This window comes from Scyliorhinus canicula, chromosome 13 (genome assembly GCF_902713615.1).
Source record: "Scyliorhinus canicula chromosome 13, sScyCan1.1, whole genome shotgun sequence".
NCBI classification, from domain to species: domain Eukaryota; kingdom Metazoa; phylum Chordata; class Chondrichthyes; order Carcharhiniformes; family Scyliorhinidae; genus Scyliorhinus; species Scyliorhinus canicula.
This window is the reverse complement of record NC_052158.1, coordinates 63,055,438-63,080,773: the sequence shown is the minus strand read 5'-3', so window position 1 is coordinate 63,080,773 and position 25,336 is coordinate 63,055,438.

The window sequence follows — 25,336 nt, the reverse complement described above, 5'->3', positions numbered from 1 at the left end:
AGACTATGGCAGAGATCCCCGACCATGACTCCCACCGACTTATCTTGGGAGACGCTTCAACTGTGTGCAGGACCCAAAGGAAGACAAATCCAGCCCTAGATCGGGGGCAAAATCAGGAATGGCAAGATAACTAACCACATTCATGGAGCAGATGGGGGGGTGGACCAGTGGAGGTTCAATCACCCGAGGGAAAAGGAGCTCTCCTTCTTCTCCCAAGTCCACAAAGCCTATTCCCGCATAAGCTTCTTTGTAGTGGGTAAGTCAATGCTTCCAGGGGTGGAATATCCCGCGATAGTAATCTCGCACCACGCACCTCATGGATGGGAGATGGGTCGGATTCAGCGCCCCCCCCCCCCCCCCCCCCCCCCCCCATGAAGGCTGGACACTGCCTTCCCCATCTACAAGTAGTTCTGCAAACAAATATCACAAGCCATCAATAAGGCTGTAACCTGCAACCAAAATGGGACAGTCTCACTCTCCACATTCAGGGAGGCATTGAAGGCAGTGGTAAGAGGGGAAATAATAGTGTACAGAGCTCTCGGGGACAGAAAGGAAAGGGCAGCTAGGCAGTGGCTGATCAACTCCATGCTGGAAGTGAATCAACGATACTCTGCAGCCCGACCATGGAGCTGCTGGCGGAGAGGAAAAAGCTACAATTGGAATTTGACCTGCTCTCCACTGGGAAATCAGTACACCAGCTCCGCCAGATACGAGGGACTTTTTATGAGCAAAGGGACAAGGCCAGCCACCTATTGGCACACCGGCTGAAGGCGCAGGCAGCCACAAGGGAGGTAGCACAGATAAGGGGCGGTAACAGTAGGGTGGCCACGGCTCCAGATGAGATCAACGGGTCATCGCAATTTCCTACTGGGGATTGTACACCTGCAATCCCCCAGACGGGGACTCAAAGGTGAAAGGTTTTCTGGACGGGCTGGACATACCGGCTGTGGGGGAGGAGAGGACACTGAGACTGGAAGCACCATTAGGACTGGAGGAGGTGATAGAATGCATTACTTCTATGCAGTAAGGGAAGGCACCGGGACCTGATGGGTTCCCGGTGGACTTCTAAAAAATGTTTGCAGCAGCACTGGCCTCTCACTTGTGGGAGGTATTCAGTGACTCGCTGTCGAGGTGGGCCCTACCTCCCATGCTGGCACAGGCCTCGCCCTCATTGATCCCCAAGAAGGACAAGGGAAAGACGGTGTGGGTCATTCAGGCCCATCTTGCTCATGAACACTGATGTCAAAGTCCTGGCGAAGGCTCTGGCAAGATGACTGGAGAGTTGTGCCACTGGTAATCACAGAAGATCAGATCGGGTTTATCAAAGACAGACAGATAACGGTGAATGGCCTGTTGAATGTGATTATGACCTCACCCGGGGAGGAGGCACCAGAAATGATCATCTTCTGGACCCAGAGAAGGTCTTTGACAGAGTAGAATGGAAGTACTTCATAGAACTACTGGAACAGTTCGGGCTTGGCCAGCGTTCACCTCATGGGTGAAACTACTTTACTGAACTCCTATGGCGAGCGTACGGATGAATACCGTCAGCTGTAGCTATTTCCAGCTATACAGAGGCATGAGACAGGGATGCTCGTTGTCCCGGCTGCTGTTCACTCTGGCAATTGAGCCACTGGCTATCGCTCTCAGATCAGCGAAGGGGTGGAGAGTCGTTCAGGGCAGACAAGGATCCCAGAGTCTCACTCTTTGCAGATGACCTGCTCCTCTACGTCTCAAACCCCCTAGTCAGCATGGTTAAGATAATGGAATTCTTAAGTGAGTTTGAGCCTTCTCGGGATATAAACTTAACTTGAGCAAGAGCGGAATATTCCCAGTCAACCCCAAGGGGGAGAAGCAATGCTGGGAACACTGCCGTTCAAACTTGCCCAAACCAAATTCAAGTACTTGGGGATCCAGATAGCCCACGACTGGGCACGACTCTATAAATGGAACTTGTCTGGACTAGTGGAGGAGATGAACAGACACATGTGGTAGTGGGATTCGCTCCCTCTCTCCCTGGTTGGAAGAGTGCAGACAATAAAAATGAACATGCTGCCAAGGTTCCTCCTCCTATTCAGATCCCTCCCGATCTTCATCCCCAAATCCTTCTTCACCAAGGTAAATAAGGTAATCATGGCATTTGTTTGGACTGAAAAGGTCCCCAGGATCCCCATAAACGTCCTAAAAAGAGGATGGCACATGAGGGGCTTGGCTTTGCCGAACATCCTCGTCTACAACTGACCAGCACATGCAGAAAGGGTGAGGATGCATCAGGGAGCCGGAGACGGAATGGATGGGGTGGAGGACAGAACATCCCTTCGCACATTGGCCATTACCCCCATTCCCCCCAACCAAGTACTCCAGGAGCCCGGTCGTGGTGGCCACTCTAAGGAGCCAGCTCAGGCACCACTTCAAATTTGGTGACATGTTTGCTGCGGCCCCCATCTGCAGAAACCATAGATTCACCCAGACGAAAATAGATGCCACCTACAAAATGTGGAGAAAGGATGAACGGGTACTGACAGTAGGGACCTGTACGTAGATGGTGGAATAGCGACCCTGGGGAACTAACAGAGAAGCTCCAGCTCCCGAAAGGGAATGAGCTCCGGTACATACTGCTATGAGACCTCCACTGCAAGGAGACCGCAATGTTCCTCCCGCTACACGGATACCCCATACTGTACAGACTGTTAGTACCAGATGAGTAAGGGGATGGTAATTGTGTCGACCTGCATGGACAACTGTTAGAAAAGGCAAGATCCCCACTGGACAAGACATAGAAATGATAGAAATTCATAGAATCCCTAAAGTGTAGAAGGAGGCCATTCAGCCCATCTAGACTGCACTGGCCCTTGGAGAGAGCACCCTACTTAAGCATAAGAAAGGTGGGAGGAGGAAACGGGCATGGAGATAGGGAGAGGACTCTAAATCAAGGCACTGCACAGGGCGAACCCCACCTCCTCATGCACGGGGCTGAGCCAACCAGAAAGAGGGGGGAGGGTGAGAATGTAGCTTGCATAACACAGGGATAGTGATAGTTATGCATTACACAGGGGCTCAGGTGCCCACGCGCAGCACCACAGAAACATACCGCAAAAGAAGGGCGAAATCCCCAGATGAGGTCTCACCATCCTTAGTGGGCCCCATCCCGGGGTACTATGCGTTGGGACTATCCTCCGCACCCCCGCCCACCTCATAGATGGTATTAGGGTTTGTACTTCTTTTCTAAGCCATAAAGTTACCACACCTGTCACCATCTGCAAATATGGCCCACACCAGCAAAATATATATTACAAGTGTGAGGTCTAATCACACAGTGTCGAGAACAAATTACAAAATGTGTTATTTTTGTCTTGTCAGATGCAACTGTATAGTCGAAGTATGTGTGTGATAGGTTTGTTTGTCATAAAATGAAAGCCTTTCAATAAAAATATATTTTTTTAAAAGGCAGTTGGTGAGTTGGTGATGGATAGAAATTGAGCCAATTTTACACACATTTTTAAGCATCTATTTAGAGTTACACAGTACCAATAAGCACCTGCGAACGCATCAACAAAGGTTTCAGTGTGTGTCTATCAGGGTCACATGAGAATCACCAGTTAATGTCCAAAGCCTGAATATGATTGAACACAGCTAACATACAAATAGAAATTCAAGTGTATATGTACAAGAACAATTTCAAAACACATTAAATCAAGATTCCCCCATATTCATTATATTACAAGACACCTCTCCTTGAGGACCCCTACCAATTTATTTGTTCATGGTTTTTTTTGGTAAAACAATTGGCCATGTCTTGCACCTGTCAATGTGATTCTGGCAGTATCCCATCGATTGAGCTCAGTGAGGTAGAGTTACGTAGGCGGACTGTATCATTCTGGTCGGAACAATTAGTCACCGGATGAGCTCAGTGTTAATTGAGTGGCTCACATACTCCCTGTAAAGTCATCGGACGGTGTGACCAGTGAAACAGGTTGCCTGTGTAGGCTGGCTTTTAACTCAATGAAAACTCATTATCAACTACTTTGAGCCAATGAGTCACTTCCACAGGGACAAAGATAAGCACTGCGACAATATTTATAATCTGTTTAATTATTTGGATGAGATGAAGTTTCGGTAACTGACGGATCCCGCAATTATGGGATGGATATGAAACCGAAGGAGAAACACTGAAGCTGCTAATCTCCATATAAGGAGTCTAGTTAAAATCCCACATGCTGCATTTGAACAACGAGCTGCCCTGTTTTCCTCAACAGCTCCAGGTTCATACAGTACAGCAGGTTACATTTTAACAGGAAGTCAGCACCTCATTAGATAACGAATTATTTGACTAGTACATGGCATCACGGAGCTCCTGATGAACCAAAATGAGAGAGTGGTGGGATGGATCATGAAATGAAATGAAATGAAAATCGCTTATTGTCACGAGTAGTCTTCAAATGAAGTTACTGTGAAAAGCCCCTAGTCGCCACATTCCGGCGCCTGTTCGCCTATAAAGGAAAATAAAAAATTCACTTGTAAAAGGACCAGTAAGCCACAGACAGTTACAGACCGTCGGCCTTTTGGCTAAGATCAAGTAGAGGGTCATGCCTGAGATCAGGTGTAATGGCTGTTCTTTTAAGATTGGATCTAGTGCTTCAATCTTGTGGGGGACCATGAATTGGATTCATTTTGAATTTGAATTGGTTTTTGAAGCAAACAGGGAGATGGATTAAGTGTTTGCTCTCTCCACTCTGCTCATTGGCTTTTTTGTTTTGAAAGTTACGAGAAGGCTGGGAGTACGGCATTAGACTGGTTGTCATTGCTGGTTGCTATGGTTTCCAAATGAAATGGGGAATTGATGACAAGTTATCCGAGGGTACAATCAGTTGGCCAGGGTCATGACCAAGGTAATCGTGATATTCTCCCTGTGATCTCAATAGTCGATATGGTCACATCCATTATGGGTCTCAACCAAATGGTGACAGTTTCTACCCTGGGGTCCACTGGCAGCGATTGGGACATAGAAAGTAAAAGAAAAAAATAACTCCCAGTGGCCATTTAGGAACAGGATAACAAGGAAGGTTAATCACAGTCACCCTACCAGTGAGGACATTGGGCTCGGTAACCTGGTGGAAGAGAGGTACACAATATCATGGGGCAGCACAGTGGTTAACACAGCTGCCTCACAGCACCAGAGACCCAGGTTCGATTCTGACCTTGGGTGACTGTGTGGTGTTTGTACTTTCGCCCCGTGTTTGCGTGGGTTTCCGCCGGGTGCTCCGGTTTCCTCCGACTGTCCAAAGATGTGCAGGTTAGGTGGATTGGCCATGCTACAAAATTGCCCCTGAGTGTCCAAAGATGTGAAGGTTAGGTAGGGTTACAGGGATAGGACGGGGGAGTGGGCCTTGGTCGGGCACTCTTTCAGAGGATTGGTGCAGATGCAAGGGGTCGAATAGCTTCCTTCTGCATTGTCGGGATTCTATGACACTACAATATGTATTTTACAAAAGGTTGCTAAAACCAGCTAATAAAAACTAGTAGCTCTCTTGTGGCATTTCTCAGTCTGAGTCAGAATATACATTATCATACTGAGAGGAGCATTATACCATGTAAACACAAGAGCAAGTATTTCCATTGGAGTTGCTCATCATTACATTGCCATACTCTGCCATATGAACATTGGACTGGGAGCAGCTCAGCCCTCGACTATAACCAGGACATTTTTTTCTCCTGTACAAACAACACAAGTTTGTTCTTCCTGTAACTGTGTCTTTGTTCTTTTCCCACACTCTGACTCTTGTTTTCATCTCTAACTTTCTATTCAACTCTCTCGCTCACAATCTGTATATCTCTCACATACTTTTCTCACTGAGATGCACTGCAGGAACTCACCAAGGCAGCACCTTCCAACTCCTTGACCACGACCATCTATAAGGACAAGGGCAGCAGATCCTGTATGTTCCTGTCCAAGCCACCCACATCTTGACTTGGAAACGTGTCGTCGTTCACTCACTTTTGCTGGGTCAAAGTCCCGGGGCGAAATTCTCCACCCCCCACGCCGGGTGGGAGAATAGCGGGAGGGCCTCCCGACATTTTTCATGCCCTCCCGCTATTCTCCCCCTCCCACGTCCGATCCACGGCACGAATCGGCGCTCGCCGTTTTTTACGGCGAGCGGCGATTCTCCGAGGCCGATGGGCCGAGCGACCGGGCCTTCACGCCCGTTTCAACATGGCAGCAAACACACCTGCTCGCTGCCGTCATGAAATGGGCGGCAGATGCCTGTTTGGGACATCTGGGGGCCCGATTGGCATGGCAGTACCACGGCCGTGCCAAGGAGGGCATAGGCCCACGATCGGTGGGCACCGATCGCGGGCCGTGCGTCCGTAACGGTCGCACTCATTTCCCTCCGCCGCCCCGCAAGATCAAGCCGCCACGTCTTGCGGGGCTGCTGAGGGAAAAGACACCAACTGCGCATGCGCGCGTCAAGGCCGCGCCGCCGTGACGCACGGGGCCGCGCTCCTAGCCCCACCCGGGGGGGAGAATCGGCCCTGGAAATGGGCGTGAAGGCTGCCGTGGGTCATGGCCTGTCCCATGGCAGCCTTTACGATTCTCCGCATTTGCGGAGAATCTTGCCCCTGGAATTTCCACCCTCACAGAACAATAGGTGCACCTACATGACATGCCGCAGAAGTTAAAGAAGACGGCTCACCACCACCTTTTCAAGGGAAATTAGGGATGGGCAATAAATGCTGGCCTAGCCAGTGATGCCTGCATCCCACGAATGAATAAAAAAATTGTCAACTTATAATAAATCTTTAATTGGTTCAGGTGTGTTGCTGGAGAGGCCAACATTTGTTGTCCATCCCTAATTGCCCTTGAACTAAGTGGCTTGCTGGGCCATTTCAGAGAGCAGTTAACCACATTTATGTGGATCTGGAATCAAATGTAGGCCAGACCATCGAAGGGCGTCAGTGAACCAGGTGGGCTTTTATGTCAATTCATAAATTATTTGTTGTCATTTCCACTGCTTGAATCGAGATTTCAGCTCCAGGTTTTTTTCAAAAAGTCAATTGAACTGAAATCCCACCCAGATGCTGTAATGGAATATGAAGCTGTGTCCCCACGCCTGGACATCTGGATCACCAGTCAAAAGAAACTATGTACACCGCCATGTCCACTTAAATGGCAGCTCCAGTACTACAGCTCCTTGAAATGGTCTGTCAAACTTTGCGCAAGTCGAGAAGACACAGTCGGAGTGAGGCACATCCAGAGTGGGAAATTGGAACTTGGTAATTTGGTGCAGTGAGGTAATCAGGAAAGGGATAGAACCAGGGAGCATCTGAGACCCTGGGTGAGTTCTCCCAGTGAGCCAGAGAAGACGCAGCCAGAGTGAGGCACAGCCAAGAGTGAGTTTGGGAATTCGAAGCTAGGTGGGAATTCGAAGCTGGGTGGGGAGGAAGTGCTTTTAACCCTGGTAAGTGACTGGTAAGTAGTTTTTCTTTTTATTGTCTAATTTATTTATTTTTCTTTCGTTTTTTTGAAATTGTAGTTGCATACATTTACCGAAGGTTTAAGACATGGCAGGAGATCCCAGACCCGTGTCATGCTCCTCGTGTGGGATATGGGAGCTCAGGGACACGTCCACTGTCCTTGGCTCTTTCATGTGCAAGAAGTGTGTTCAGTTGCAGCTCCTGTTAGGCCGCTTGACGGCTCTGGAGCTGTGGATGGACTCACTTTGGAGCATCCGCGATGCTGAGGATGTTGTGGATAGCACGTTTAGCGAGTTGGTCACACCACAGGTGAAAGTTACTGAGGGAAATAGAAAATGGGTGACCAAAAGACAGAGCAATAGTAGGAAGGCAGTGCAGGTGTCCCCTGCGGTCATCTCCCTGCAAAACAGATATACCGCTTTGGTGGATACTGTTGATGGAGATGGCTCACCAGGGGAAGGCAGCAGCAGCCAGGTTCATGGCACTGTGGCTGGCTCTGCTGTGCAGCTGGGCAGGAATAAAAATGGCAGGGCTATAGTGATAGGGGACTCGATCATAAGGGGAATAGACAGGCGGTTCTGCGGACGCAATCGAGACTCCAGGATGGTATGTTGCCTCCTTGGTGCAAGGGTCAAGGATGTCTCAAAGCGGCTGCAGGACATTCTGGGGGGGGGTGGGGGGGTGAACAGCCAGCTGTTGTGGTGCACATAGGCACCAACGATATCGGTAAAAAACGGGATGAGGTCCTACAAGCTGAATTCAGGGAGTTAGGAGTTAAACTAAAAAGTAGGACCTCAAAGGTAGTAATCTCAGGATTGCTACCAGTGCCACGAGCTAGTCAGAGTAGGAATGTCAGGATAGATAGGATGAATGCGTGGCTCGAGAGATGGTGCAAGAGAGAGGGATTCAAATTTCTGGGGCATTGGAACCGGTTCTGGGGGAGGTGGGACCAGTACAAACTGGACAGTCTGCACCTGGGCAGGGCTGGAACCGATGTCCTAGGCGGGTGTTTGCTAGAGCTGTTGGGGAGGGTTTAAACTAATGTGGCAGGGGGATGGGAACCAATGCAGGAAGTCGGAAGGTAGTAAAACAGGGACAGAAGCAAAAGGAAGTAAGGGGGAAAGTGTAAGGCAGAGAAGCCATAGTCAAAAATCAAAAAGGGTGACAGTACAAGGTACAGTGACTGAGAGGAGCTCAGTGAATAGGACCAGTAATACTAAAAGGAATAAAACTGGAATAAAAACATTAATGGTGAGCGACGCGGCAGGTTGTTACATGAAGATATGCATTCAACGTAAAGGAAAATTAGAAGAAAAGTTAAGAGGCAATATAACTTAGGAGAGGTTACTGATAGAGATGTTAAGATTCAAAACAGAAAATGAACGTATTGCCCAGGTTCCTCTTCCTGTTTAGATCCATTCATATCTACATCCCCAAGGCCTTCTTCATAGCGCTGGACAAACTTATCATGGCGTTCGTATGGGGGGGGTAAAAATGCTAGGATCCCAAAGAAGGTCCTACAGAAAAAAAAATCCAGGGGGGGGGCTAGCCCTCCCGAATCTACAATTCTACCACTGGGCGGCAACAGCCGAGCGAGTAAGGGGATGGATCCAGGAGCCAGAAGCCGAGTGGGTGCGTGCGGAGGAGGCCTCCTGCATGGGGACCTCCCTCCGGGCCCTCGCCACGGCAGCACTCCCATCCCCACCCAAAAAACACTCCAGCAGCCCAGTGGTGACAGCCACCCTCCAATCCTGGAACCAACTGCGGCAGCAATTTGGCCTGAACAAAATGTCGGACAAGGCTCCCATCTGCAACAACCATAGGTTCAAACCAGCACTGACTGATGCCACCTTCAAAAGGTGGAGACAGGACGGGGGGACACTGACAGTCAGGGACCTATACACGGACGACAGGATTGCAACACTGGACGAACTGACAGAGAAATTTCAGCTAGCTGGGGGGAACAAGCTACGGTACCTGCAGCTCAAAAGCTTCCTACGAAAGGAGACAAGGACGTACCCACAACCGCCACGACAGACAATACTGGAAGACCTACTGGACGCAAGTATCCTAGAGAAAGGGAACTGTAGTGACATGTATGGCCGACTGGTAGATAGGGACGACACCGTACTGGACGCAACAAGAAGGAAATGGGAGGACGACCTGGGGGTGGAGATAGGGTGGGGACTCTGGAGCGAAGCACTGCACCTCCACGTGCGCAAGGCTCAGCCTGACGCAACTAAAAGTGGTACATAGAGCCCACTTAACGAGAAACCGTATGAGTAGGTTCTTCCCGGAGGTGGAGGACAGATGTGAGCGGTGCCAAAGAGGCCCGGCCAACCACGCCCACATGTTCTGGTCTTGCCCCAGACTTGTGGAGTATTGGACAGCCTTCTTCGAGGCTATGTCCAAAGTGGTGGGGGTGAGGGTGGAGCCATGCCCGATAGTGGCGGTCTTCGGGGTTTCAGACCAGCCAGATCTATTCCTGGGGAGGAGGGCGGACGCCCTTGCCTTTGCCTCCCTGATCGCCCGCCGTAGAATCCTGTTTGGCTGGCGGTCAGCAGCACCGCCCAGAGCTGCAGACTGGCTGTCCGACCTCTCGGATTCTCTCCAAATGGAGAAAATCAAATTCGCCATCCGAGGGTCGGACGACGGCTTCCACAGAACGTGGGAGCCATTCATGCAATTGTTCCAGGACCTGTTTGTGGCCAACGTTCAAGAGGAAGAATAGTCGGGGGAAGGTAGCCGGCGGGGAGGGGGGGGGGCTACGGGCTCGTTACGGGGGTTTGATGGCTAGCTAAGGCCCAAAACCAAACTAAATAAATGCCAATAAACATGTTGGGGAATGTAAAATATGTATGCCGGCGAAAAGGGGGAGGCCACAGTTATTACTACGAAGATGCTCACCTGTAAATATATATGTTAATTTTTGCGTGTTCTTTTTTTTTCTCTCTCTCTAACAATTTGTAATTTGTTCAATATAAAACATGAAAACTGAATAAAAAACATTTATAAAAAAAAAAGATTCAAAACAGAGGTAAAAAAGCCAACATAAGTGTACTTTACCTGAATGCTCGTAATATTCGGAATAAAGTAAATGAGTTGATGATGCAAATCATCGTGAATGACTATGATTTAGTGGCCATTACTGAAACATGGTTAAAGGGTGGTCACGACAGGGAGTTAAATATCCGAGGGTATCAAACTATTCGGAAGGACAGTGGATGGTAAGGGAGGTGGTGTAGCTCTGTTATTTAAGGATGGCATCCGGGCAATAGTAAGGGATGACATCAGTGCTACGGAGGATAAGGTTGAATCCATTTGGGTGGAAATCAGGAATAGTAAGGCAAAAAAGTCACTGATAGGAGTAGTCTATAGGCCACCAAATAGTAACATTATGGTGGCGCAGGCAATAAACAAAGAAATAACTGATGCATGTAAAAATGGTACAGCAGTTATCATGGGGGATTTTAATCTACATGTCGATTGGTTTAACCAGGTAGGTCAAGGCAGCCTTGAGGGGGAGTTTATAGAATGTATCCGCGATAGTTTCCTAGAACAGTATGTAATAGAACCTACAAGGGAACAAGCGGTCCTAGATCTTGCCCTGTGTAATGAGACAGGATTGATTCATGATCTCATAGTTAGGGATCCTCTCAGAAGGAGCGATCACAATATGGTGGAATTTAGAATACTGATGGAGGGTGAGAAGGTAAAATCAAATACTAAAGTTTTGTGCTTAAACAAAGGCGATTACAATGGGATGAAAGAAGAACTAGCGAAGGTAGACTGGGAGGAAAGACTTTATGGTGGGACAGTTGAGGAACAGTGGAGAACCTTCCAAGCAATTTTTCACAGTGCTCAGCAAAGGTTTATACGAACAAAAAGGAAAGACGGTAGAAAGAGGGAAAATCGGCCGTGGATATCTAAGGAAATAAGGGAGAGTATTAAATTGAAGGAAAAAGCATACAAAGTGGCAAAGATTGGTGGGAGACTAGAGGACTGGAAAATCTTTAGGGGCCAACAGAAAGCTACTAAAAAAAGCTATAAAGAAGAGTAAGATAGATTATGAGAGTAAACTTGCTCAGAATATAAAAACAGATAGTAAATGTTTCTACAAATATATAAAACAAAAAGAGTGGCTAAGATAAATATTGGTCCTTTAGAGGATGAGAAGGGAGTTTTAATAATGGGAGATGAGGAAATGGCTGAGGAACTGAACCGGTTTTTTGGGTCGGTCTTCACAGTGGGGCCACACCTGGAGTATTGTGTTCAGTTGTGGTCTCTTTACTTGAGAAAGGACGTACTGGCACTGGAGGGTGTGCAGAGGAGATTCACTAGATTAATCCCAGAGTTGATGGGATTGATTATGAGGAAAGGTTGAGTAGACTGCGACTGTACTCGATGGAATTTAGAAGGATGAGGGGATCTTATAGAAACATATAAAATGATGAAGGGAATAGATAGGATAGATGCAGGTAGGTTGTTTCCGCTAGCGGGTGAAAGCAGAACTAGGGGGCATAGCCTCAAAATAAGGGGAAGTAGATTTAGGACTGAGTTTAGGAGGAACGTCTTCACCCAAAGGGTTGTGAATCTATGGAATTCCTTGCCCAGTGAAGCAGTAAAGGCTCCTTCAGTAAATGTTTTTTTTAAATTTAGATTACCCAATTATTTTTTCCAATTAAGGGGCAATTTAGCGTGGCCAATCCACCTACTCTGCACATTTTTGGGTTGTGGGGGCGAAACCCACGCAGACACGGGGAGAATGTGCAAACTCCACGCAGACAGTGACCCAGAGCCGGGATCGAACCTGGGACCTCAGCGCCGTGAGGCAGTTGTGCTAACCACTAGGCCACCGTGCTGCCCTCATTAAATGTTTTTAAGATAAAGATAGATAGTTTTCTGAAGAATAAAGGGATTAAGGATTATGGTGTTCGGGCCGGGAAGTGGAGCTGAGTCCACAAAAGATCAGCCAAGATCTCATTGAATGGTGGAGCAGGCTCGAGGGGCCAGATGGCCTACTCCTGCTCCTAGTTCTTATGTTCTTATGTCACAGTTCTGCCATACCCTTACCCAAAACAAAATCGAGCAATCTCATCTTGAAATTTTCAATTAACCTAGCATCCATAGAGATTGTGTGGGTGGGTTTGTGTGGGGTTGCTGGGAGCGGAGGGGTGGGGAGGGGTGGAATTTAGCTTTAGAGAGTTCTATGTTAAATGAGCGAAGAGAAGGAAGGACAGGTTTATTTTAATAATAACCTTTATTTCACAAGTAGGCTTACATTAACACTGCAACTAAGTTACTGTGAAAAGCCACATTCCGGCACCTATTTTGGTATACAGAGGGAGAGTTCAGAATGTCCAATTTACCTCACAGCATGTCTTTCGGGACTAGTGGGATGAAACCCTGAGGAAACCTACGCAGACACAGGGAGAACGTGCAGACTCCACACAGACAGTGACCTAAACCAGGAATCGAACCTGGGGCCTTGGCGCTTGAAAGATTGAAAGAAAATTAGTGAGAAAACAACTCAATAAGAACAGGACACAGACCCTCTCAGTGAGAAACGTATGTGTGAGATATACAGATAGTGAGAGAGAGAGAGTTGAATCGAAAGTTAGAGATGAAAACAGAGTGTGGGAAAAGAATAAAGACACAGTTACAGGAAGAACAAACTTGTGTTGTTTGTACAGGAGAAAAAAATGTCCTGGTTATAATCGAGGGCTGAGCTGCTCCCAGTCCAATGTTCATATGGCAGAGTATGGCAATGTAACGATGAGCAACACCAATGGAAATACTTGCTCTTGTGCTTACATGGTATAATGCTCCTCTCATTATGATAATGTATATTCTGACTCAGCCTTAGAAATGCCACAGGAGAGCTACTAGTTTTTATTAGCTAGTTTTAGCAACCTTTTATAAAATACATATTGTAGTGTCATAGAATCCCGACAATGCAGAAAGAGGCTATTCGACCCCTTGATGGTGCACACTGCTCCCACTGAGTGTTGATGTGGATGGGGTGGATGCTTGTGGATGAGGTGCCGATTAAGTGGGCTTCTTCATCCTTATCTTAATGGTGATTGAGGAAGGAAACAAAGCCTGGAAAATCCCTGTCGGAAAAGCATCGTTGGATTCGAATTCAAAGTTCTGCCAGCTGTAATAGTGATATTTGAACCCATGCACCCAGATCATTAGCCTGGCATACGAGTTCAGGAACATCAGCACTGCACCATTCTTGCCATGCTTTGTAATTCAAGACCAAAAAGTGGACACAGCATAACAATTTCTCCCCCAAGCTAGGCCACAAACATGAAACTAGTAGGCCACAAACATCAAACAAAGAGCCTAAAGTAAAAGAGATTGCAATGGGTTAAAGGTTACTCTACCCTCAGGTCACTAAATTGCACTGTGTCGGTTGTTGGTATCTGTAAACAACATTACGTACCCTGTCAGGAAATGACTGTTCACGTTCAGACTTTGAACAGAAAGAAGGGAGAAGAGCTTTCAGTTGTTAATCATTAACCATGTTGTCTCCTCTGCCCCTGCAATCTGTTGCCACAAATAGATTAATGTGGAACCATCACAGATGACAATATTCTTTCATTTATCAAGAAACATTTTTAAGAGTGGGGTTTGCATTGTTAACTGCGAAGAGTTGAGCTGAGGTCTCTCTCCTCTCCGACATTGCAACTATACCCAAACTTCAAAAGTCCCTCTTGTCTGTAAAGTGTTTTCTGATATAATGGAGTCACGTAAGGCATTATTTCAGCACAAGGTTTCTCTACCCTCTTTTCCAGTTCATCTGTAATTCAACGTCCACTCTTTGGTCCTCCTCATGCAAGGTGCTTTCAGTTATTTTTCTGCATAAACGCTGGATAAATGCAAGTCTTTGGTGATGACACCAAAATTGAATTTCGGCACTGTTCACTAGCTGACGTCTTATTCCGGAGAAGATTTTACCACATGTTGCCTTGTGTTACCTGAAGAAGAAGAAAATAGAATAATGTGATTGATTACATTTAGATTGAAATATTAGTGCATCAAAATCAAGTGGGGCTGCAGGGTGTACCCATGCGACTTCACTTGAAATCCAGCCCAGTGTGAGGGTATGGAAGGCTCCTTCTCTTCACTGGCTGTTGGTGATTTTATGAAATACAGCTGCCATCAGTTTTGGATTCTGTCAGAGGTCCTGATCAGGGAAACAATGGTCTTGCCCAACTGATCAGGTGCAGAGAAGCATTACATGTTTGCCTCAACATCCATACGATCCCGGCTCTGGATCACTGTCCATGTGGAGTTTGAGCATTCTCCCCGTTTCTGCATGGGTCTCACTCCCACAACCTAAAAAAAAGATGTGCAGGGTAGGTGGATTGGCCACGCTAAATTGGCCCTTAATTGGAAAAAAGCAATTGGGTACGCTAATTTTTTTAAAAATTAGCTGTCAAGTACTTTGAGGGCATTATGAGATTATAGAGCTCACTATTTAAATATAATTTTCAGTACATTATGGATTTAAGGAGATTGCCTTGGTGAGGGCAAATCTTTCCCCAAAGGATCTAATTCAATCCATTCCTAAGGGGATACAATAGGGGATGGAGTTCCAATGGCCACTCACTTTCAGCTTTATTCACAATATTGGAATTGGTACCAAATAATATTCATGAATTTGTAGGTTGTGTGTATTGGCATATGCTTCCCTTGTGGTGTTGTGCTAGCATTCAGTGTTGTGGACCACTGCTGTGTTCCAAGTTCAATTCCTGATCAAGAAATGAAGATTTTACTAGGATGAGGGGACAAAGTTTAAAAGTAAGGGACCTCCCATTTTAGACAGAGATGAGAAGAATTTTTTTTCTCTCAGAGGGTTGTGAATCTTTGGAACTCTCTTTCCCAGAGAGCAGTGAAGGCAGGGTCATTGAATATTTTTAAGGAAGAGGTAGACAGATTCTTGACTAACAAGGGAGTCAAAGGCTAACAGCCTCGGCGGAGTGTGAATTTGAGGCTACAATCCAATCAGCCATGATCTTATTGAATGACAGAGCAGGCTTGAAGGGCCAAATGGTCTATTCCTGCTCCTAATTTATACGTTTGCTTATTTGTCCAGCAACTAGGTAGATTCCGTATCCGCACACTTCCGCTGAAAGTTTTTGCCATTCATAATATGGACTGTTTCATTGGTCAACAGGGAGGTAGTCCAGCTCATTCAACAGCGGGATAAAAATCCCTGCTACCTCATTCCTGATGTACACTGGGAAAGTACGTGATTGCACACTCATTGCCTGCAATGTTCTCTCCATTGATTTCAATGTTACAAAGCCATAAACCCGGAAAGCACAATTTTACGATGTCTGCTCAGACCCAAAGGATTTGGTGAGTGGTATTCTGTGGAGTTCTATGTTGAGTGTCCTATTGTTAACCATGGATCAACATGATTCGACCAGCAGGTTAAATTCAAAAGGAAGCTTCATGAGAAGAGTCCACACAAGGAATCCTCGTCAAAGTCCCAAAGCCGGAAGGAACAATGAAAAACCGCCCCAAGGTTACATTTCTGCAGGGCCCGCTCTCCGAATCTTCCAACTCAAAACAAATCCCACCCGGACAAATGAATGGAAATCATTGGACATGACAAACACGTACCTGGTCTCAAACCCAACCCAACAGCTGCCTGCTTTCAACCTTCCAAGGCAAAAGTGTTCCCTCAACAGGATCTGGACCAACCCCCTGTTTGGCCAACCTCCAGTTTAGGGACATTAGTGTCAGCCCCCTGTGTGCCTGAGAGAGAGAGCAAACTATGCACCACATCACAGAAGAGTGTCTAATCCACAGACTCAGCAGAGGCCTAGTCGCACTCAACACAACAGGATCAGAAGACACTGTTTGGCTTAACGACTTTGCATTCGCTAAAAAAATACATTTTAAAAACCATCAACTCAACACATTATAGAGTGAGGAAAATATTCTCGCCAGGATGTGGTACAATGGGATAGAATGCAAATTTCAGCTGCAGACGTGTCACAGCGTGGGTTTTATCTCCCCGAGCTAGGGGAGAGCAGCATCAATCTCTGGTTAACTGCTTTAAAGCGCACATATGTGTAGATTAGCTGAGCCAAGGATTGGGCTAGGCCGTAATGCATTTCATGGTGGAATAGCCGAGGACTTTTGCTGCATCGCAAGTGTAACAAATGGTCACTCAGGCATTGGAAATGGGCTGATAGCAGCAAATGTCCCTGGCATAAGTCAAGAAAGGGATCGAAGGAAAGTTTAGACAAAGTATTTAAAGGTGAAGAGTTTATTGACATTGAATATCACTTAACACCAGTTGAAAAAGCCCATGCTAGATCTTCAAGGTCAGTTCTAATAGTGTAGTCCCTGAGATGGGAACATTTACGTGTTTTATCTTGCGCACTGCTCCTGGTTAATCATTACCTCGCATTATCAATGGTTGGGTTCCAAAGTACCAAAAAGAACTTCATGTTCAGAGGCGACAAAGCACGGCCTGCAATGAATATTCACTTTAATGCCGGGATGGTGACCAGTGAGCTGAGTCCAAAGATGTGTCGGTTAGGCGGGGGTTACAGGAATAGGGTGAGGAGTGGGCCTAGGTAGGGTGCTCCCTCAGAGTGTTGGTGCTGACTTGATGGGCCGAAGGGCATCCTTTAGCATTGTAGGGATTTGATGTCCCTTCAGCTTGAAAATCTGATGCAGAAATGAAGCCTCCAGATGAGAAGGATCACAGCTTCCATCTGTGTTCTCTGTTGAGACAGTTCTCAGCTGGGGCAGAGGTGCTGAGATTGGCCTCAGTGGCACTCAGGCCATGGGAAGGGCCGGTACAGGGGGGGGGAAGGAATCAAACAGGACTTCCACTTCTTGATTGTGGGTCATTGGCATATGGCTGGAGAGACTCTGATTTGATTGGATTTCTGCTGTGATGCCCATTTCAGCCAAATGGCCACAGAATCCATAGAATCCCTACAGTGCAGAAAGAGGCCATTCAGCCCATCAAGTCTGCACTGACTCTCTGAAAGAGCAGGCTACCTAGGCTCACTCCCCCGCTCTATCTCCGCAGCCCTGTAACCCCATCTAACCTTTGCGCACAAAGGAACATTTAGCATGGCCAATCCACCTAAGCTGCATATCTTTGGGCCGTAGAAGGAAACCGGAGCGTCCGGAGGAAATTCGCGCAGGCATGGGGAGAACGTGCAGACTCCACACAGACAGTCACCCAAGGTCGGAATCGAACCCAGGTTCCTGGCACTGTGAGGCAGCAATGCCAATCACTGTGCCACCATGACACCCTATGACATATGACACTCAAATCCAGATTTTTCTGCTTTGGACACCCACCTGCCAACATAATAATCAGGCCAGTCAACAATTTCAGGCTTCACTCTTCAAGCTGGTATGTGAAGGGCAGAGAAAGAAAGAATTGCCTTATGGTATTGGAAATAAATAAATTAACAAATAAGGGACAAATTAAAGGGACAGTCCCTTAAAACATCAGCAATAACCACCCTGCTCTTCTTCAAGATAGCACTATTGGTGGGCAGCACGTTGGCACAGTGCTTAGCATTGCAACCTACAGCGCTGAGGACCCGGATTCGAATCCCGGCTCTGGGTCACTGTCCCTGAGGAGTTTGCACATTCTCCCCGTGTCCGCGTGGGTTTCACCTTACAACCCAAAAGATGTGCAGGATAGGTGGATTGGCCGCGCAAAATTTCCCCTTAATTGGAAAAAATAATTGGGTACTCTAAATTTTTTTTAAAAGATAGCACTATTGGATCTTTCATATCCTCATGAGCTGGTAAATAGGGCCTCAACTTAATGTTTCATCTGAAAGACAGCACCACTGATAGTGCGTGAAAATTGAAAGTCGCCAGAGTCCCATAGCTGCTCCCCACTTTGAGGGGAAAAACTGACTGGTGGTGATTAACCTGAGGGTCACCACACCTCAGGTGAGGGACATGGTTGAGACGGCAGTAGTGGTAACTTCAAGGTTAAGTGCAGGAAGACAACGTGAATTGGTTTTCGATGGATTTTGATTAAATAAATCAATCTCGAAATCTGAGAATTCGCTAGTTCGCTGTTGACATTACTTTGCAAAACAAACTAGCCATCCAGCCAACTGAACTGATTGATGTTCCTCAGTACAGCACACTACTGGAATGTCAGCCTTGATTTGGGTACACAAACATGGCAGTGAGACTTGAACCCACAATCATGTGATTTAGAGACCAGCGTGTTACGGACCAGGCCTCAACTGACATTAGCTGTTGAACGGGAGTTAGTAGCAATGGGATGAACAGGGAGAAGATGGAAAGATGAATAATTTTAAAGAAGTTCCATCTACCATCTCCACCTGGGTACAGCGGAAGTAATTGACCAGGATTCTCCCTTCTGGGGACTAAGATCCCACGCCCGCAGGCAAACCGGTGCCAACGACTCCAGCATTAACAGCCCCCCAAGGTGAGGAATTCTCGCCTTTCTAGGGGGCTAGGTTGACGCCGTTCCAGCCAGCGCCGAAGGGACGGTGCGAGTTCGTGCATGCGCGGAACGGCCGTCGTGATTCTGCGCATGCACAGACCGCCCAGTGTATTTTCACGCATGCACGGGTGGTTCTATTCTCCGCGCCGGCCCCCGGGGCAATATGGCGGAACCCTACAGGGGCCCGGCGTGGAAGGAAGAAGTGCCCACACGGAACAAGCCCACCCACAGATCGGTGGGCCCCGCTCGCGGGCCAGGCCACTGTGAGGGTCTCCCCGGGGTTAGATCCTCCCACCGCCCCCCCAGGACCACCCCCGCATACTCACCTATCAGGTGAGTTGAGTGATTCACGCCGGTGGGACTGGCCAAAAATGGACAGTCACTCGGCCCATCGGGGCCCGGAGAATCCCGGCCGGGGGTCGGAGTATCCCGTCCACTGTGTTAGAAATCAGGCAGTGATTATAAGAGAATATCAGCAAAGTCAAATTGGCATAGGTAACCATGAGGTACAATTCACAGAGGGTATTCAGGAAAGGTTCCCAGAACAATGTGTTGCAGATCCAACCAGGTATCAGGTTATTTCGGATCTGGTCATTTGTAATACGGCAGGTTTAGTAAACAATCTCAAAATAAAAGATCTCCTAGGAAACAGTGACATAACATGGCAGAATTTGACATTCCGTTTGAGAGTGAGAAACGTGGGTCAGAACAATTGTGCCAAACTTACATAAGGGTAATTGTTAAGGAACCCGGGCAGAGATGGCCGGAGTGGACTGTAAAATAACTTAAGCAGAAAAGACGTTCGATTAGCAATGGCAGAAGTTTACGAAAATAGTTCATGGCTCACAGCAAAGATATATTCCAGTGAGGAAGAAGGATTCTGCGAAGTGGATACATTAACCATGGTTGACCAAGGAAGTTAAGGATATTAGACTGAAAGAAAAAAATATATAATGTGGCAAAGATTATGATAAGCCAGAGGATTGGTAAATGGCACCTGTGATAAATTAAATCCCCTCGTCCACCTCCATTAACGAAGATTTCAGGCGCATTTCAGATGCAGTCAAACTGACTCAGCAAGACATAAAATATTTAGATGCAACTGAAAAGATATTGTTGTAATTGTCCAATTCATATACTTTCAACCAGTGTATTTACTCAAAGGTTTTACCTAGGTATCTTTTAATAGCGAGGAGAACAATGAACAACCACAAGTACAAATTCAGCAATCTTCATTAAGCACACAATTAACCCAAAATAGATAATACTAGAAACACCAAAGTTTTGGTGATACTACCCGCAAAGATGGCTTGATTAAATTGAGGATCCGATTCTTGAGTCCCTCTGGTCTGTCATCATGAAGGTGAGTCTCACTGGCAGCTTCTTTCTTCTTTCCTTCCTTGTCAGATGTCTTGATTGTCTCTGTCTGGATCTTCACTGCTGATGTGCCTCAAGTGCCTGTTTTTACACCACCTCCCTTCGCGCCCTTTTGCCATTTCCCCTGGCTTTCTGCCGATGAGGTGTAGGGAGGGAGTCTCAGCACCCAATGGTCCGGTTGATGGCCATTTGACAGGACACCTGAGCCCACCCCAGGTGTCCCACCTCTGGTGGTCTGCACATAACTGTAACAGAAGAAACTCTGGGTGCTAGAGAGTCTGGGTCAATTAAGGCTGTGGACGAACGGCCGATGAAATCAATATGGGGTGATGATCTCTTGATTGGCGATTGACAGGGCAGGTCCAGACATGCCCAGGCAGCCTGTCTGAGTTTGTATGTTCAAACTTGACCAAGTCCAAATTCCCAGCAGGCCATTTGCTGGAGCTGACTGGAGTTTAATTTAAAGTGTCCAATTCTTTGATTTAGGATATCCAATTTTAATCGGGTTCAAAACCAGGCTCAATAGGTTACCACATTATGTTAGGAGCAAAATCAACACATCAAGGGAGTATCTTCAATGTTTAGTGCAGGAGGAGAATGTGATTAAGTTTTCGATGGATATTGGACAAATAGATCAATCAATCTCAAAATCTGGGAATTCGCTTTTAATGAAGATAAAGTGCCGGCACCATTATTAGCATACTCTTTAAAAAAGATTCTTGATCTTTGTGTGTTGGTGGCAAGGGAGTATTAATTGTCCACCCCAAGGACATGTTAACCATGTAGTTTGGGATTGGAATGGCATGTAGACGAGAACAGGTTGTGGTGGTAGCTACTCTTACCTGGAGATTATTAGTAAACCAATTTTGTTTTTTGATTATAATCTGACAATTTAATGTAAACAAAACCTTTATGATTCCCCAGATAATCTCTTCATGTGAAAACCCCACAGAGTCATTGTAGCCATGGGAGATAAAGGAACCTATCCAATGTGAAGACCTACTGCGGTTCAGGAAGGCACGGAAACCAAAGAGGTGCAATGAAGTCTTTGTGGTTATCAGAGCTTAAAACATAATGGTCGAGGTGTAACAGATAACCAGACAAGATGGCTACAACTTCCGGGCATTATAGATGAGCAGGTAAACCACACGTCCTACTTAGCCTGAGGTTGGCCAAATTTGATTGCCTTGTGTTCATCCACATGCAAAAAAAAATCATATATATAATCCAGGTTCATTAAGTCAGTGACGTGTCATTCCTATCAGTGGATCTAGCAGGGGAATCATTCTCTTCTGCGTGCAGCAGGGTTTGTGGTGGGAGAGGGAGCAAACAATATGGTGGGAAATAACTCCTGGAAGAAGACACCGGTGGGAGTAGTCTACAGGCTTCCTTCCTAACAATAGCTATACTGGAGGACGGACAATGAATCAGGAGATAAGAAGGGTATGTAAAAATGGCATTACATTAACCATGGGTCACTTCAATCTTCATGTGGATTGGGAAAATCAAATTGGCATATAGAAGCCATGAGGAACAATTCATAGAGCGTGAACAGGACAGAATCCTGGAACAATGGGTGGGATTCTCCATTATCCGGCTGGCGGGCCGTACTGGCGACAAAGAGTGACGTGAACCACTCCGGCATCGGGCCGCCCGGAAGATGTGGAATCCTCTGCACCTTCGGGGGCTAGGCCGGCGCTGGAGTGATTGGCGCCGTGCCAACCGGCATCAAAGGGCCTCCGCCCGCCGGCACAAGTTGGCACATGCGCAGGAGCACCAGCATGTTCCCAGAACCGCTGGCGTGATTCCTGCGCCTGTGCAGTGGGTTTCTTCTCCGCGCCGGCCATGGCGGAGCTTTACAGCGGCCGGCGTGGAGGGAAAGAGTGCCCCCCACGGCACAGGCCCAGCCGCAGATCGGTGAGCCCCGATCATGGGCCAGGCCACCGTTGGGGGCCCCCCTGCGGCCAGATCCCCCAGCGCCCTCCCCAGGACTCCGTAGGCCACCCACAGAGCCAGGTCCCGCTGGTACAAACCTTGTGTAATTTGCGCCGGCGGGACTGGCCGGTAATGGCCGGCCGCTCGGCCCATCGCGGGGCGGAGAGTCGCCGGGGGAGGGGGGGCTGCTGCCAATGGCCCCCGACCAGCGCGACGCAATTCTCGCCCCCGCCAAAATACCGGCGCCGGAGAATTCGGCAGCCAACATCGAGGCGGCGGGACGGGATTCACTCCGCCCCCCCCCCCAGCGATTCTTTGGCCTGGCGGGGGGGTCAAAGAAACCCGCCCAATATGTTGCAGATCCAACCCACTTGTCCCAGAGTCACAACACAATTGAATTAACCAATAATTGTTAGAAAAATGGCCAAAGCCTTGGCCCTTGGCTGCCCAGTAATTACAGTCACCATGTTTGTAATTTAAACACAATTACTTGTGGGTGAGATGGTGGCACAGTGGTTAACACTGCTGCCTCACAGCTGCAGGTACCAGGGTTCAGTTCCTGCTTTGGGTCACTGTCTTATTCAAAATGGCAAGGATGATAAAAAAACAGGTAACTATTTGCCAGTTGGCTAATATCTGTCATTGGGGAAATGTTCGAGTCCATTATAAAAGATTCAATAGCAGAGCACTTAGAAATACATAATATAATGAAGCAAAGTCAGGATGGCTTCATGAAAGGGAAATCATACCTGAAAGATTTATTAGAATCCTTTAAGGTGGCAATGAGCAGGATGGTAAAGGAGAACCACTATATGTAATACAGTTGGCTTTCCAAAAAGCATTTGATAAGATACCAGGCAAAGGCTACTTAATAAGATAAGAGCCCTTAATGTTGGGGGTAGTATACTAGCATGGATAGAGGACTGGCTAACTAATAGAAGCCATGATGTGGAGATGCCGGCGTTGGACTGGGGTGAGCACAGTAAGAAGTCTTACAACACCAGGTTAAAGTCCAACAGGTTTGTTTCAAACACGAGCTTTCGGAGCACGGCTCCTTCTTCAGGTGAATGGGCATTCACCTGAAGAAGGAGCCGTGCTCCGAAAGCTCGTGTTTGAAACAAACCTGTTGGACTTTAACCTGGTGTTGTAAGACTTCTTACTGTGCTAACTAATAGAAGACAGGGAGTTGGGATAAGAGGGGTATATTCAGGGTGGCAACCGGTAACGAGTGGAGTTCTACAGGGATCAGTGCTGGGGCAACAATTATTTGCAATACATATTAATGACTTGGATGAGGGAAGTAAATGCACTATTGCCAAGTTTGCAAATATAGAGGGATATAGACAGGTAAGGTGAGCGGGCAAAAACTTGGCAGATGGAATGTAATGTAGAAAAATGTGACGTTATGCACTTTGGTAGGAAGGATAAATGAGCTGAATATTATTTAAATGGAGAAAGACTGCAGAGAGTTGCAGCATCGAGGGATTTGCGGGTCCTCGTGCATAGAATCCCTGCAGTGCAGAAGGAGGCCATTCAGCCCATTGAATCTGCACCAGTCCTTGGAAAGAGCACCCTACCTAAGCCCACTCTTCCACCCTATCCTCGTAACCCCACCTAAACCTTTGGACACAAAGGGGCAATTTAGCATGGCCAATCCATCTAACCTGCACATCTTTGGACTGTGGTTGGAAACCGGAGCACCTGGAGGAAACCCAGGAGGAGACACGGGGAGAACGCACAAACTCCACACAGACAGTCACCCCAGGCTGGAATTGAACCTGGGTCCATGGAGCTGTGAGGCAGCAGTGCAAACCACAAGTTAGCAGTGCATAAATCACAAAAAGCTAGCATTCAAGTTCAGCAGGTAATAGGGAAGATAAATGGAATGTTGGGCTTCATTTCAAAGGGAATGGAGTATAAAAATAGGGAAATCTAGCTAAAAGTACACAAGACCACACCTAGAACACTGTGAACAGTTTTGGTTCCCTTATCTAAGGAAAGATATACTGGAATTGGAGATAGTCCAGAGAAAGTTCACTAGGTTGATCTCGGGTATTGAGGAATTTTTGAATGAGGAGAGGTTGAGTAGGTTTGCCCTGTACTCATTGGAGTTCAGAAGAATGAGAGGTGACTTTATTGAGACATATAGGATTCTCAGGGGCTTGACAGGGTGGATACTGAGAGGATGTTTCCCTATTTGGGGGAGTCTTGGACCAGAGGGTATCATCTCAGAGTAAGGAGCCACCCTTTTAGGACAGAGATAAGGAGGAATTTCTTCTCTCAGAGGGTAGTGAATCTGATATTCTTTACCACAGAGAGTGTCGAAGCTGGAACATTAAGTATGTTCAAAGCCAAGATAGGTAGGTTTTTAATCAGTAAGCTCATCAAGTGTTCTGGGGGTAAGGTGGGAAAGTCGAGTTGAGGATTATTATATCAGATCAGTCATGTTCTCATTGAATGGCGGAACAAACTCGATGGGCCGAATGGCCTACCTTTGCTCTTATGGTTGTAAATGGTCGTGATGATGGGAAATTGTGGCAAGGATTGGGAGCCTGACTGCTGTCACGTTGGGCTATTGGGGTTCTCTATTCGGTATCTCATTGGTGTGATTCAAATGACCACCTGATTGGAACTGTCACTCCCCCAACTCCTCCCCCCGCCTCCCCATCCAATCATCTGGCCCACCAGTGGGAGTTCATTCTGTCTGGAACATGACCGGACCAACGTGCTACGCATATACCTGGACGTACAGGATGGATAGCTGGATTAGATGGACGGCTGCAGAAGGTCCAAAGTGCCCGGCGACCAGGTTGGTGGGGCCGTGGTGGGGGCCGTGGATCATAGGTGCGAGGGGAGAGGGCAGACATAGGTCAGGCTCGCGAGGGTGCTGAGATGGGTGAGGGGGTGTTCTTGTACCCATGAGGCTTTGTGGAGGTCTTGGTTGGAGGCAGGGGAAGGGACTAGGGAGCGGTACAAGGGCTGTGGGGTAGCGGGAGACAGTGTGGGGTGGGGGAACAGGAGGAGTTAGTATGGAGAGGGAGCAGGAATGATACATATAGGGGACAGGCC